The sequence below is a fragment of the Paramormyrops kingsleyae genome, chromosome 5 (genome assembly GCF_048594095.1).
Source record: "Paramormyrops kingsleyae isolate MSU_618 chromosome 5, PKINGS_0.4, whole genome shotgun sequence".
NCBI classification, from domain to species: Eukaryota; Metazoa; Chordata; class Actinopteri; order Osteoglossiformes; family Mormyridae; genus Paramormyrops; species Paramormyrops kingsleyae.
In genome coordinates, this window is record NC_132801.1 from 31,129,322 (window position 1) to 31,141,742 (window position 12,421).

Below are 12,421 nucleotides of genomic sequence, written 5' to 3' on the forward strand. Positions count from 1 at the left end.
AGGTTGTCGGGGGCAATAGCCCCTGGTAGGGTCTCCCAAGGCAAAAAGGTCCCAGGGGAGGGGCCAGACAAAGAGCAATCCGAAAGAACCCTATGAGAAAGTACGGTATCAAAGTCCCGTTTCCCTCGCCCGGACTAGGGTCACCGGGGCCCCACCCTGGAGCCAGGCCTGGGGGAGGGGCCCGTTGGCGAGCGCCTGGTGGCCGGGCCTTGGCCCGTGGGGCCCGGCCGGGCACAGCCCGAAAGAGGCACGCGGGACTGTCCCCAGGTGGGCCCACCACCCGCAAGGGGAATGTCAGGGGTTCGGTGCATTGTGGATTGGGTGGCGGCCAAGGGAGGCCCTGGCGGTCCGATCCCCGGCTGACAAAACTGGCTTTCGGGACATGGAATGTTACCTCTCTGGTGGGGAAGGAGCCTGAGCTTGTGCGTGAGGTTGAGAGGTATCGACTAGATATAGTCGGGCTCACCTCAACACATAGCTTGGGTTCTGGAACCAATCTCCTGGAGAGGGGCTGGACGCTCTTTTACTCTGGAGTTGCGGCGGGTGAGCGACGCCGGGCTGGGGTAGGGCTATTGGTGGCCCCACAGCTCGGTGCATTAACATCGGAGTTTACCCTGGTGAACGAGAGGGCTGTTTCCCTGCGCCTTCGGGTCGGGGATAGGTCTCTGACTGTCATCTGCGCTTATGCGCCGAATGTCAGTTCGGAGTACCCGGCCTTCTTGGATTCCCTTAGCGGTATGCTATTTGGTGTGCCGCGGGGGGATTCCATCGTTTTGCTGGGGGACTTCAACGCTCACGTGGGCAATGACAGTGTGACCTGGAAGGGGGTGATTGGGAGGAACGGCCTCCCTGATCTGAATCCGAGTGGTGTTCAGTTATTGGACTTCTGTGCAATGCATGGTTTGTCCATAACGAACACCATGTTCGAGCATAAGGGTGTCCATAAGTGGACATGGTACGAACATGCCCGGGGCTACAGGTCGATGATCGATTTTATAATCGTATCAACTGATCTGCGGCCCTCTGTCTTGGACACTCGGGTAAAGAGAGGGGCAGAGCTGTCAACTGATCACCACCTGGTGATGAGTTGGCTCAGGTGGCGGGGGAGGAAGCCGGTCAGACCTGGTAGGCCCAAGCGTATAGTGAGGGTCTGCTGGGAACGTCTGGCAGAGGCTCCTGTTCGCTGGAGCTTTAACTCGTGCCTCCGGCAGAATTCCAACTGCATGCCGGGGGAGGTAGGGGACATTGAGTCCGAATGGACACTGTTCCGGACCTCCATTGTGGAAGCGGCCGTACGGAGCTGTGGCTGCAGGGTGGTCGGTGCCTGTCGTGGCGGTAACCCCCGTACCCGATGGTGGACACCAGAGGTGAGGGGGGCCGTGAAGCTGAAGAAGGAGGCTTACCGGGAATTATTAGCCCGGGGGTCTCTGGAGGCAGCTGACGGGTACCGGCGGGCCAGGCGGAACGCGGCTCGGGCGGTCACAGAAGCAAAAACCCGGGCGTGGGAGGAGTTCGGTGAGGCCATGGAAAGTGACTTTCGGTCGGCCTCAAAAAGGTTCTGGCAAACCATACGGAGTATCAGGAGGGGGAAGCAGCTCCTGGTTCCTACTATTTATAGTGGGGGGGGGGGGGGCTGTTGACCTCATCTGGGGACATCATCCGGAGGTGGAAGGAATACTTTGAGGACCTCCTCAACCCTGCCTCCGATACATCTACGCATACTGCCTTTGAGACATCTGAGGGCGTAGAGCCCGAGGGTGCTGGGGGGGGCTTGCCCATCACTGAGGCTGAGATGGCCGCGGCGGTTAAACAACTCCGTGGTGGCCGGGCCCCGGGGGTGGACGAGATCCACCCGGAGTACCTGAAGGCTCTAGATGTTGTGGGGCTGTCGTGGCTGACACGCCTTCTCAACAGTGCGTGGAGGTCAGGGACAGTGCCGCTGGATTGGCAGACCGGGGTGGTGGTCCCCTTATTTAAGAAAGGGGAACGGAGGGTGTGTTCCAACTATAGGGGGATCACACTTCTCAGCCTCCCTGGGAAGGTCTATTCCAGGGTACTGGAGAGGAGGGTGAGATCGATAGTCGAATCTCGGATTCAGGAGGAACAATGCGGTTTTCGTCCTGGTCGTGGAACACTGGACCAGCTTTATACCCTTGCAGGGGTACTGGAGGGGGCCAGGGAGTTTGCCTATCCAGTCTACATGTGTTTTGTGGATTTGGAAAAGGCTTACGACCGGGTTCCCCGAGGTGCTCTGTGGGGGGTGCTTCGCGAGTATGGGGTCCGGGGTCCACTGTTGTGGGCGATCCAGTCCCTGTACGAACAGAGCAGAAGCTTGGTCCGCATTGCCGGCAATAAGTCGGACGTGTTCCGGGTGCGTGTTGGGCTCCGCCAGGGCTGCCCTTTGTCATCGGTCCTGTTTATCATATTTATGGACAGGATTTCTAGGCACAGCCAAGGCGTTGAGGGTGTCCAGTTTGGTGACCTCAGGATTGCCTCGCTGCTTTTTGCAGACGATGTCGTCCTGTTGGCTTCATCTGCTGGGGATCTCCAGCAGGCACTGGGGCGGTTCGCAGCCGAGTGCGAAGCGGCAGGGATGAGGATTAGCACCTCCAAGTCCGAGACCATGGTTCTCAGCCGGAAACGGGTGGTTTGCCCTCTTCGGGTTGGGGAAGACGTACTGCCTCAAGTGGAGGAGTTTAAGTATCTCGGGGTCTTGTTCACGAGTGAGGGTAGGCGGGATCGGGAGTTGGATAGACGGATCGGAGTGGCGTCTGCAGTTCTGCAGGCGCTTAACCGGTCCGTCGTGGCTAAGAAAGAACTGAGCCAAAAAGCCAAACTCTCAATCTATTGGTCCATCTTTGTCCCTACCCTCACCTATGGTCATGAGCTATGGGTAATGACCGAAAGAACGAGATCGCGAATACAAGCGGCCGAAATGAGGTTTCTCCCCAGGGTGTCTGGGTTCTCCCTTAGGGATAGGGTGAGAAGTTCGGATATCCGGGAGGGCCTCGGAGTAGAACCGCTGCTTCTTCACGTCGAAAGGAGCCAGTTGAGGTGGTTTGGACATCTGGTGCGGATGCCTCCTGGGCGGCTACCCGGAGAGGTTTTCCGTGCCTGTCCTACAGGGAGGAGGCCCCGAGGCAGGCCCAGGACTCGCTGGAGGGATTATATCTCTCGGCTGGCCTGGGAACGCCTCGGTGTCCCCCCCGAGGAGCTGGTGGGGTTAGCTGGGGAGAGGGAGGCCTGGGTGCCTCTACTGAAGCTGCTACCCCCGCGACCCGAACCCCGGACAAGCGGAAGATGATGGATGGATGGATGGATGGATGGAAATTAGCATCACTATACAGCCATGTCATTTTTCCATCCAGCGGCCACATTGTTTAAATAGCAAATAAACTTGCGCCTATCTGAGCACCCATGGGTGTGTCCGTCTTAAAATGGAGTCAGGTGCATTGCTATGCTGAAGCACGGAAAGCTCAATTAGACAACTAACAAAAACCTGAGCTGAAGTCAATGGCTCAGCATTTCACTGTCATTTTATGGGCGCTTTATCAAGATAGTAACATGCGCCTACATAGGCACGTGCACAACACGCATACAGTGCTTGGGGACGAGCAGCAGCAAACAAACGTGCAATAGATGATAAAAACATTATTATATCATTACTGTGTACATCAAGATATTTTTAAAAAAATATGACATAGTGATTACTTATATTTATCATAATTAGCTAATTGCAGTAATAACGAATGAAGTTGTTTAATTATTACAGTAGGACCCCACATCACACAGTATCTGCTGTTTACCACGGTCTGAAAAAAATGAACCAGAAAAATTCCATAAGTTTCAAACTTCGCACCAAGTGAGTACGGGTTGTAAGAAAGTACATACTCATTATAGGCTAAGATATTTTTAAACAAATAAATGTTTCTTCTTACAGGTTATGTACAGGTACAGTATGTGATAACTGTGCGCAGGGCGAACGAGCAGGGAGCGGGGAATTAGGATCGAGCACACGGAAATCCAAAAACAGGGTTTATTGCAGGCAGAACACAACTACACGGTGAACACGTCAATGACTGGATTGGGGAAACAGACTTGAACATGGACTAAATACACAGGACTAATCAGATATAACATGAAACAGCTGAATACAATCAGAAATTGAGACGAGGTAATGAGGGGGTGTGGCATACGGAAGAATCGTACGAGCAGGTCATGACAAGGTACATCAGGGGTGGCAAATCATATCCGCAAAGGGCCGGTGTGTATGCAGGTTTTCACTAATTAGAAGACTGATTGGCTGAAGAGTCCTCACACCTGGGTTTGAACAGCTGACCTACAGGTTATCCCAAAAACCTGCATACACACCGGCCCTTTGCGGATAAGATTGGCCACCCCTGAGGTACATGATACAATATTTTTGTGTAATGTGTAACGTTACTCTGTTCCTTCATCCTTAAAGGGGTATAAAAAGCATGATTTTCAAACCTCCACCATCCCTTGAAACATGATATTTTTTCATTGCTATTGTTACGTAATCTGGTTTCTCTGTGCAATACTGTAGGTACTCCAGTCCAGCTAGTCCAGTCCATATCTTACAGCCTACCATTTCCCAGAAGTCTCTGCCTACCCTCCATTTTTTTGCAGCGGCCTATAAAGCCAGAAGAGGCAGATGACCCAGGCCCGTTTTGCTCACTTGGCACCATTTTGCCAGGTTTTGTATCAGAGCTCTGGTGTTTCCTAACCTCTTTTGCTTGTACAATGAGGGAAAAAATTATTTAACCCCATGATGAATTCTTAAGTTCACCCCTTAATAAAGAAATTTTATAAAAGCATAATTTCGCTGCAAAATCTTTAAGGTTTTTAGGCTGTCACTTTGGATACATGAAGCATGAGTTCACTCTGTGGGTTAATTTTGTATGGGATTATGGTCCAGAGACTGTCTAGGGTACTCCATGACCTTAATGTGCTTCTTCTTGAACCACTCCCTTGTTGCCTTGGCCGTATGCTTAGGGTCGTTGTCTTGCTGGAAAACCCATCCGAAATGCATTTTCAGTGCCCTGGCTGAAGGAAGGAAGTTCTTATCCAAGACTTCAGATGGGCCTGAACATGGGCCTTCTTGAGCAGCGGTACTTTCAAACCATAACAGCATAATGTGTTACTGATGGTTTTCTTGGTGACTGTGATCCCTGCTGCTTTGAGATCATTAGCAAGCTCCTCCCATGTAGTTCTGGAGTTAGCCCTCACCATCTTTAAGATCATTGATGCCGCATGAGGTGAGATCTTCCTTGGGGTCCTAGACCGAGGGTGATTGGCAGTTATCTTGTCTTTCTTCCATTTGTGAATAATTGCACCAACAGTTGTCCCTTTTCACTAGGCTGCTTGCTGATGGTCATGTAGCCCAGTCCACCATTGTGAAGGTGAATAATCGTGTCTCTGATGTCCTTAGACAGCTCTTTGGTATTTCCCATGGTTATACGGTTGAAGATGTAGACAGGTTTGTTAAGTACTACTTGTGTTGTGTTAATGCACCTCTAACTTGGCCTAATTTCTTACTGGTTTGTAGGGGATCAAATAATTATTTTCCTAGATTTGTACCTGTTGCATAGTAATTTTTTCTTCTTTGTTTTGTTGAAAATCTATCTTCTGATGCTAAAATAAACCTACCATTGAAATGATAGGCTTCTTATTTCTTTATAAATGGGTGAACCTAGGAATTCAACAGGGGGTCAAATAATTAGTTCCCTCACTGTATACTGGACTACGATTTGCACCTTGCCCTGTGTAACACCATTGCTTGGAATCATGTATACATTGTTGTAAATATAGCCTTTTGTTTATTTATTTGTACCCCACTTGTTTGTTAGACCCCTATTTCCCTTCCCTTTCTGTTATGGCTTCCACCCCTAGACAGGTCGTGACACTATTGTTTCTTGAGAATTAAGGTGGGTGTCACGATCGCGGGGCAAGCGAGCCGGAAAGCAGGCGATCGGAGCCAGGAAGCAGGGTAAAACCGGGGATTTATTGCAGACAGACAGGACCGGGGAAACACAACAGCGAACATCAATGACGAATCTGGTAAGACTGACTGAGACTAGGACTAAATACATAAGACAAGGCAAACGGAATAGGGAACAGGTGACGACAATCAGGGTTCGACATGAGGTAATGAGGGGGCGTGGCACACACGAGGAGCGTTCGGAGCTGAACGTGACAGTGGGCGTATACTTCAATAAATGTCTGCACAAAATTAAATTGAACAGGTGGTAACGCTTTACATTAAGTGCACCTTCATAATGCATTCATAGAACATTCAGTGCACCATCATAATGCATTCACAGAATATTCATAAGCAGCATGCAAGTACACCTTAACATCCTAACATCTCTTAACAGCTTTTAATATACATTAATAACAAATATGACATGATTATGCAATTATAATGTTTGTTATTATTATGTAATTATATAATATTATATAATTGTTATTATATAATGTTTGTTATTAAGGGATGTTAGGATGTTAAGGTATACATATTATGATAAGTTTTATGATTACTTAATGAATACATTATGAAGGTGTACTGAACGTTTTATGAATGCAATATAAAAGCATTATGAAGGTGCAGTTAATGTAAAGTGTTACTGAACAGGTTAGGGTGTGTTAAGATGTTAAGGTATGATACTTATGAATGTTCTATTAATGCATTATACAGGCATTATGAAGATTCAGTGAGTACTCCCTGTAATAACTGATAAAAAATTTCCTTTTTTAAAAAAAAAATGATATGAAGAGATTTTAAATTTTTTTCCCCCCTTTAAATTTGTTGTGAATGCTAGGGATTTACAAGGCATCATATTAAAGTTCATATGTATATCATATTATATATCACATTAGCATTTCTATCTTAAAGACTTAACAAGGGGTGCAAAAAGCTGTAGTGATGAGGGATCACACACACACACACACACACACACACACCATATAAGGACACACAGGCTTTTACTACAGTATGTGCTTTACCTTATTCAAACTCACTTCCTTTTAAATTTCAGTCTACTTTGGAGCAGAATATGCCATTAAAAGTTTAGTTATGTGAGTGAAAAGGGGCCCATAAAAATGGAACATAATGGAAACATTGGTCAGGAGACAGATTCATAAATCAGACAGGTATTCCAGCATATACACCATAATAACTCAAATATATTGCATGTCTGTATTACTGTACATAACCTACGCAATAATCTCATCATTTTCAGTGTACATAGAATTGATAGAAAATAAAATTAAGACATTCCACTTAGGTTTACGTGCATAAATGAATAACTAAGCAGTTAAGTAAAAAAAATACCAATTACGAAATATAGAAGAAGCACATTAGCGCACAACAAAGCAAAAAGTCTGAGATAATGCGTTGAAAAACAAGTGCTTTGTTCATTGTAAGAGTCAACAGAAAACACTGCAAAATATATCATGTTCATTATTTGTGCATGTTAATATTCCAGTATAGTATATTTCACGTTGAGGTGTTTGATAATATGAAAATAATCAACTCCGACTTCATTAACATTACATAAAATTGTTGTTGATTATTTTCCTATAACCTTAAAATGGTTTATCCCTTACTTATGAAGTTATCTATAGTGCATTATACATCTAAGTATAACTGAATGTTACAAGTGTTAGTTACTTACTGATTCCACATTCATTTATCATTAATCATGAGGGTTCATGTATTTCACACAGGAACTATATCAGTTCATGATTTATTCTTGAGTATTAACTTATGTTATTATTTTTTTGTGTCCTCTCAAGTGAAGTGTCAATATACATATGGTTTTTCCAGATTGCAGGATGCCTGTATCCCTAAAGCCCTATTTAAGATGTTGGATTATAATACCTTGTGTATTGCCTTTATAATAGGGTTGGGAGATATGACAAAATATTTTATCGTGATAATTTTTTCATATTTTACTTCAGTGCTCCATTTTTGCTTTAATTCCCTTACAACTGCCCTTAAATAGATGAGACAGACAGAACATGAAAAAGGTGAAAAACCAAAATCTAATTTTAATCCATCCATTCATCCATCCATCCATCTTCTACCGCTTTTCCAGGTCAGGTCCCGGGGGCAGCAGTCTCAGTAGGGAAACCCAAACTTCCCTCTCCCCGGCCACTTCATCCAGCTCCTCTGGGGGAATCCCGAGGCATTTCCAGGCCAGCCGAGAGACATAGTCCCTCCAGCGTGTCCTGGGTCTTCCCCGGGGCCTCCTCCCAGTGGGACATGCCCAGAACACCTCACCAGGGAGGCGTCCAGGAGGCATCCTAATCAGATGCCCGAGCCACCTCATCTGGCTCCTCTCAATGCGGAGGAGCAGCGGCTCTACTCTGAGTCCCTCCCAAATGACCGAGCTCCTCACCCTATCTCTAAGGGAGAGCCCAGCCACTCTGCGGAGGAAACCCATTTCGGCCGCTTGTATTCGTTCTTTCAGTCACTACCCACAGCTCGTGACCATAGGTGAGGGTAGGAATGTAGATCGACTGGTAAATCGAGAGCTTTGCCTTTTGGCTCAGCTCCTTCTTCACCTTGACAGACCAATGCAGCGCCCGCCTGTCGAAACTAATTTTAATAAATAATGAAAATAAACTTTTGTAGTAGGGTGTAACACTGGAAAATGCTAAGAGCACACTTTGTTGATAGATTTATTTCTCTGACTGCCTCGAAGTTTGTTCCAGGTAACTGGTTTGACTTGGGCTGGGCGATATGCCCTAAAAATGATATCACAATATTTCAATATACAATATCACAACTGCGACGAGTCGATCAATTACAACAATAAAAACTTGCTTTGAACTTGTCACAGTCCGGTTCCGTTGATTTGCCTGCTTGTTTTTTTCCTTTTTCTGTGCCTCTGTGTGTCCACTTTGTAGTTTTGTGACACAATGGAAGACATGTTAATTGCTTCAATCTCAAATTTTTCAAAATCATCCCGGAGGCTGGCCACATAACCCCTTAATAAGATGACCAAATTAACAGCATTACTGTACATAAATCCAGTTCCACTGCCTGTAGAGCAATACTAGTTTTGTAAAAACGTTGCAGTATGTTGTTCCACGTTACACAGAAAAGCATTTTCTAGTTTTCCCATCTTTTTGCTTAGTATTCTAGCTTCATCCCGAGTCGTAAGAATTTGGTTGGAATCTGCACTCAACTAAAGCAGCAACTCTTGAATTTTCGCATAGTTTTGGTGTACTGCTTTCGTTGCTAGTGCGTGTTCCGACCATCTAGTATCGGAGAGATTTTTCAAAGTCTCTATCCTGTGGTTCTCATTAGGCTCTAAACCCACTGTAATTGTCTGCCAACGAGAGGTAGATCTGAAAGAAAAAATTTAAAAGTGTCTGCGTGAAATTAAAAAAATTCTTCTGTCTCAAGGCAGCAGTTAACACTGTTAAGCCCCAGTAAATTGAGAGTGTGTGCAGCGCATGGTACCCATTCGACCAAAGGGTTAATCTGTTTAATGTGTGCTTGTAAGACACTGTAACTACTGGACATGTTTGCAGCATTATCATAATACTGGCCTCTGCAGTTATTAATATCAATGTGCATGTCCTGTAACACACCAAGAGCAGCCTGGAAAAGGGACTCTCCTGAATGACTCTGAATTGGCAGAAATTTCACAAAATGCTCTGCAATGCAGCCATTTGTTGACACATATCGCATGATGAATGTAAGCTGGTCTGTGTGTGTAATGTCAGGAGTGGAATCAACACTAATTGAAAAATGTTTTGATCTGACTGATTATTTCTGCCAGAACCTGCTCTCCCATCAGGTCAATAAATTCTAAACATGTTTTTGATGTTGCCATATTTTTCAATATGTGTCATCAAGAAGGGATCGAATTCACTGATAACTTGCAGCACACCCAGTATCAGGTCTCCCAAAGATTTCACTCTGTCCCCTGAACGGTAATCCTCCCTCTGTTAAAACTTTTACCACCGCAACCTCCCTTTTTAAAACCTCAGTCCAAATCCACATTCATTGTCAAACCGTTTCTTCAGTTCTGAATCTATGCGCCCAGCATCAGCACACCGCCTAACATCTGCTATCATAGCCTTTCTGTGGCTCTCTGATCCTTCATGATCAGCCAAGCGCATGGCAGCATATTTCCAGTCACTATAGCCAAACGTGTGTGCGCACGGAACATTACCAAATAATTTACATGCAAAACAAAACACTGTGCCTTTTGAAGGAGAGTAAAGCAATCTCATTGCACCATTTCATCGTTTGCCAGTTTCCTTTTAAAAAGCATTTTGGAGAAGTACCTCTTTTGTTGTTTGTGTTGTCTTTCTGAGGCAGCGACATCTGGGACATCAGGTCCCATTTTAATCCAGTATGTCCTCATAGCTTCATCAATTTCACCCCAACATGCAGGTCCGAGCTAACCTGATAGGTAATGCTATCGTTAGCATTGGCGGAGTTTGCAGCCTCTTGTGCCCTTCTCAGCAGCAACAGGTGAGACTGTGGTGATCGTTGGAACTGAGACATCATCATGGCTAACTATCGATGTGCTGGCGGTGGAACTGTATGAAGTATTAAGTGTAATAATGTGTCAATTCTTCAATGTCATGCTCTTTCTCAGTGAGCTGAATGTGACACATGAACATTATCGCTGTACTGTACCGAGGTATCGCATCAATCGTTACATTCTTGACAGTGCTGTATTTCTTTATTATTACACGGTTTACTCAAAGATTCGGCAGCCTTGAAATAATATAAATAAAAGTGCAATCTTTGTTGAAAATACAACCTATAGTTTTAAAGTGTTTTAAAATGTTAAAAAAAGGCAATTGGGCTGTTATTTTTCTACATCTCAATTTAGATTCCAGGCTACAGACGATTCAGCTCTTCTGCCAGCAGATCCCATCTTGCCTGAACTACTGTCGGCGTTTACTCCTTTGTTGGTATCAGCACATGCAGTTCAGCATCACGCCTCCTAAAGTCCTCTGATGTGTCCTCATTTAAGTCCAACAGACATCCATCGCACGTGACAATGTTACGCAACATACAACATGCCACAGAGAATGCCGTGACCTTCTGAGAGTTGCATTGTAATGTTCCCCCGACTTATCTAAATATCTGAAATGCATTTTCAGCAATCCAAATGTCCTTTCAGCTACAGTATGTGCTTAATTCTGATAATGAACTTGAAAGGTTTTTAATGATATGGTTTGTTCTTTACTTTATGATCACGTGAAAGGACCAGTTGAACTCTACAATAAAATGTATATAAATGAAAGATGAAATAAAATACCATCAGTGCACTTCAAGCGCATGTTCTGTCATTCACAAGCTTCGTGTTTCTAAAACGTGCCACTTAAATACCATTTAATGACACGCAATTTGTGCCAAAAATATGAAATAGTGCATTGTTCATGGTCACTGAACATGTAACAGAATATTTGTCTGTCTGTATAACTTTGAACTGTACTTCAGCTGTGACAATACTTTTTTGACACTGAGATTGTCTATGTTGATTGTACACCTGAAAAAGAATTTGTTTTTCAGTTCAACTTTAAGCTGTACCTCCGTCAACTTAGCACATGTGTCATTCTACTCGTCATTTGACAGCATCGATATGTATGTTTGTCTGGATGTGTCATATGACTGTATTGTTATTAATGTCGTTGTGATTTGTCGTTTGTCTGTGTTGTTTTTCTTGTAGTCCTGCTGTATTATTCCTCCTGTTTGTGTTGATCTGCATGTTGCCTTGTTGTAACATTCACAGTTATTCAAGAATCCACAAAGGCTACTTTTGTCAAAATCAAGTTAGGATTTCTTTACCTTTTCTAGTCCTAGATAGACTTGAGATATAAGGGACAGGGAGAATAATAAAGCAGGACGAGATGCAAAATACAGACAAACCACATCAAGACAACATTCAAGTCAGACGACACATCAGCATGACCTGCATAACGACGTAGTCAAAAGAGGAGGAGAATGACACATTGAAATTACATTCACAACAACACAGTCAAATGACACATCAGGATGATATGCATAACGACGCAGTCAAACGACAAGGAGAACGAAGCATGAAAATGATATGTAATGTACATGCAATGTAAAGAGTCAATCGACACGGAGTAGGCTACTAAGATGAGAGAAGTACAGTGTAAAGTTTAATCGACAGACAAATGTTTTGTCATTTGAGCAATCGACATAGACAATCGATATTTTTTTCTATAAATCTTTGGAATAAAAAATTAAATTAATTTATTTTTCTATAAATCTATACATTTATTTATTACTTGAGGCCATGATTTTAGTAAGTAATAAATACATTCACGATGTATTATAATGCTTTCATAAAGCATTATAAACATGCCTATAAATATTTATAAAAAAGGGATAACACAT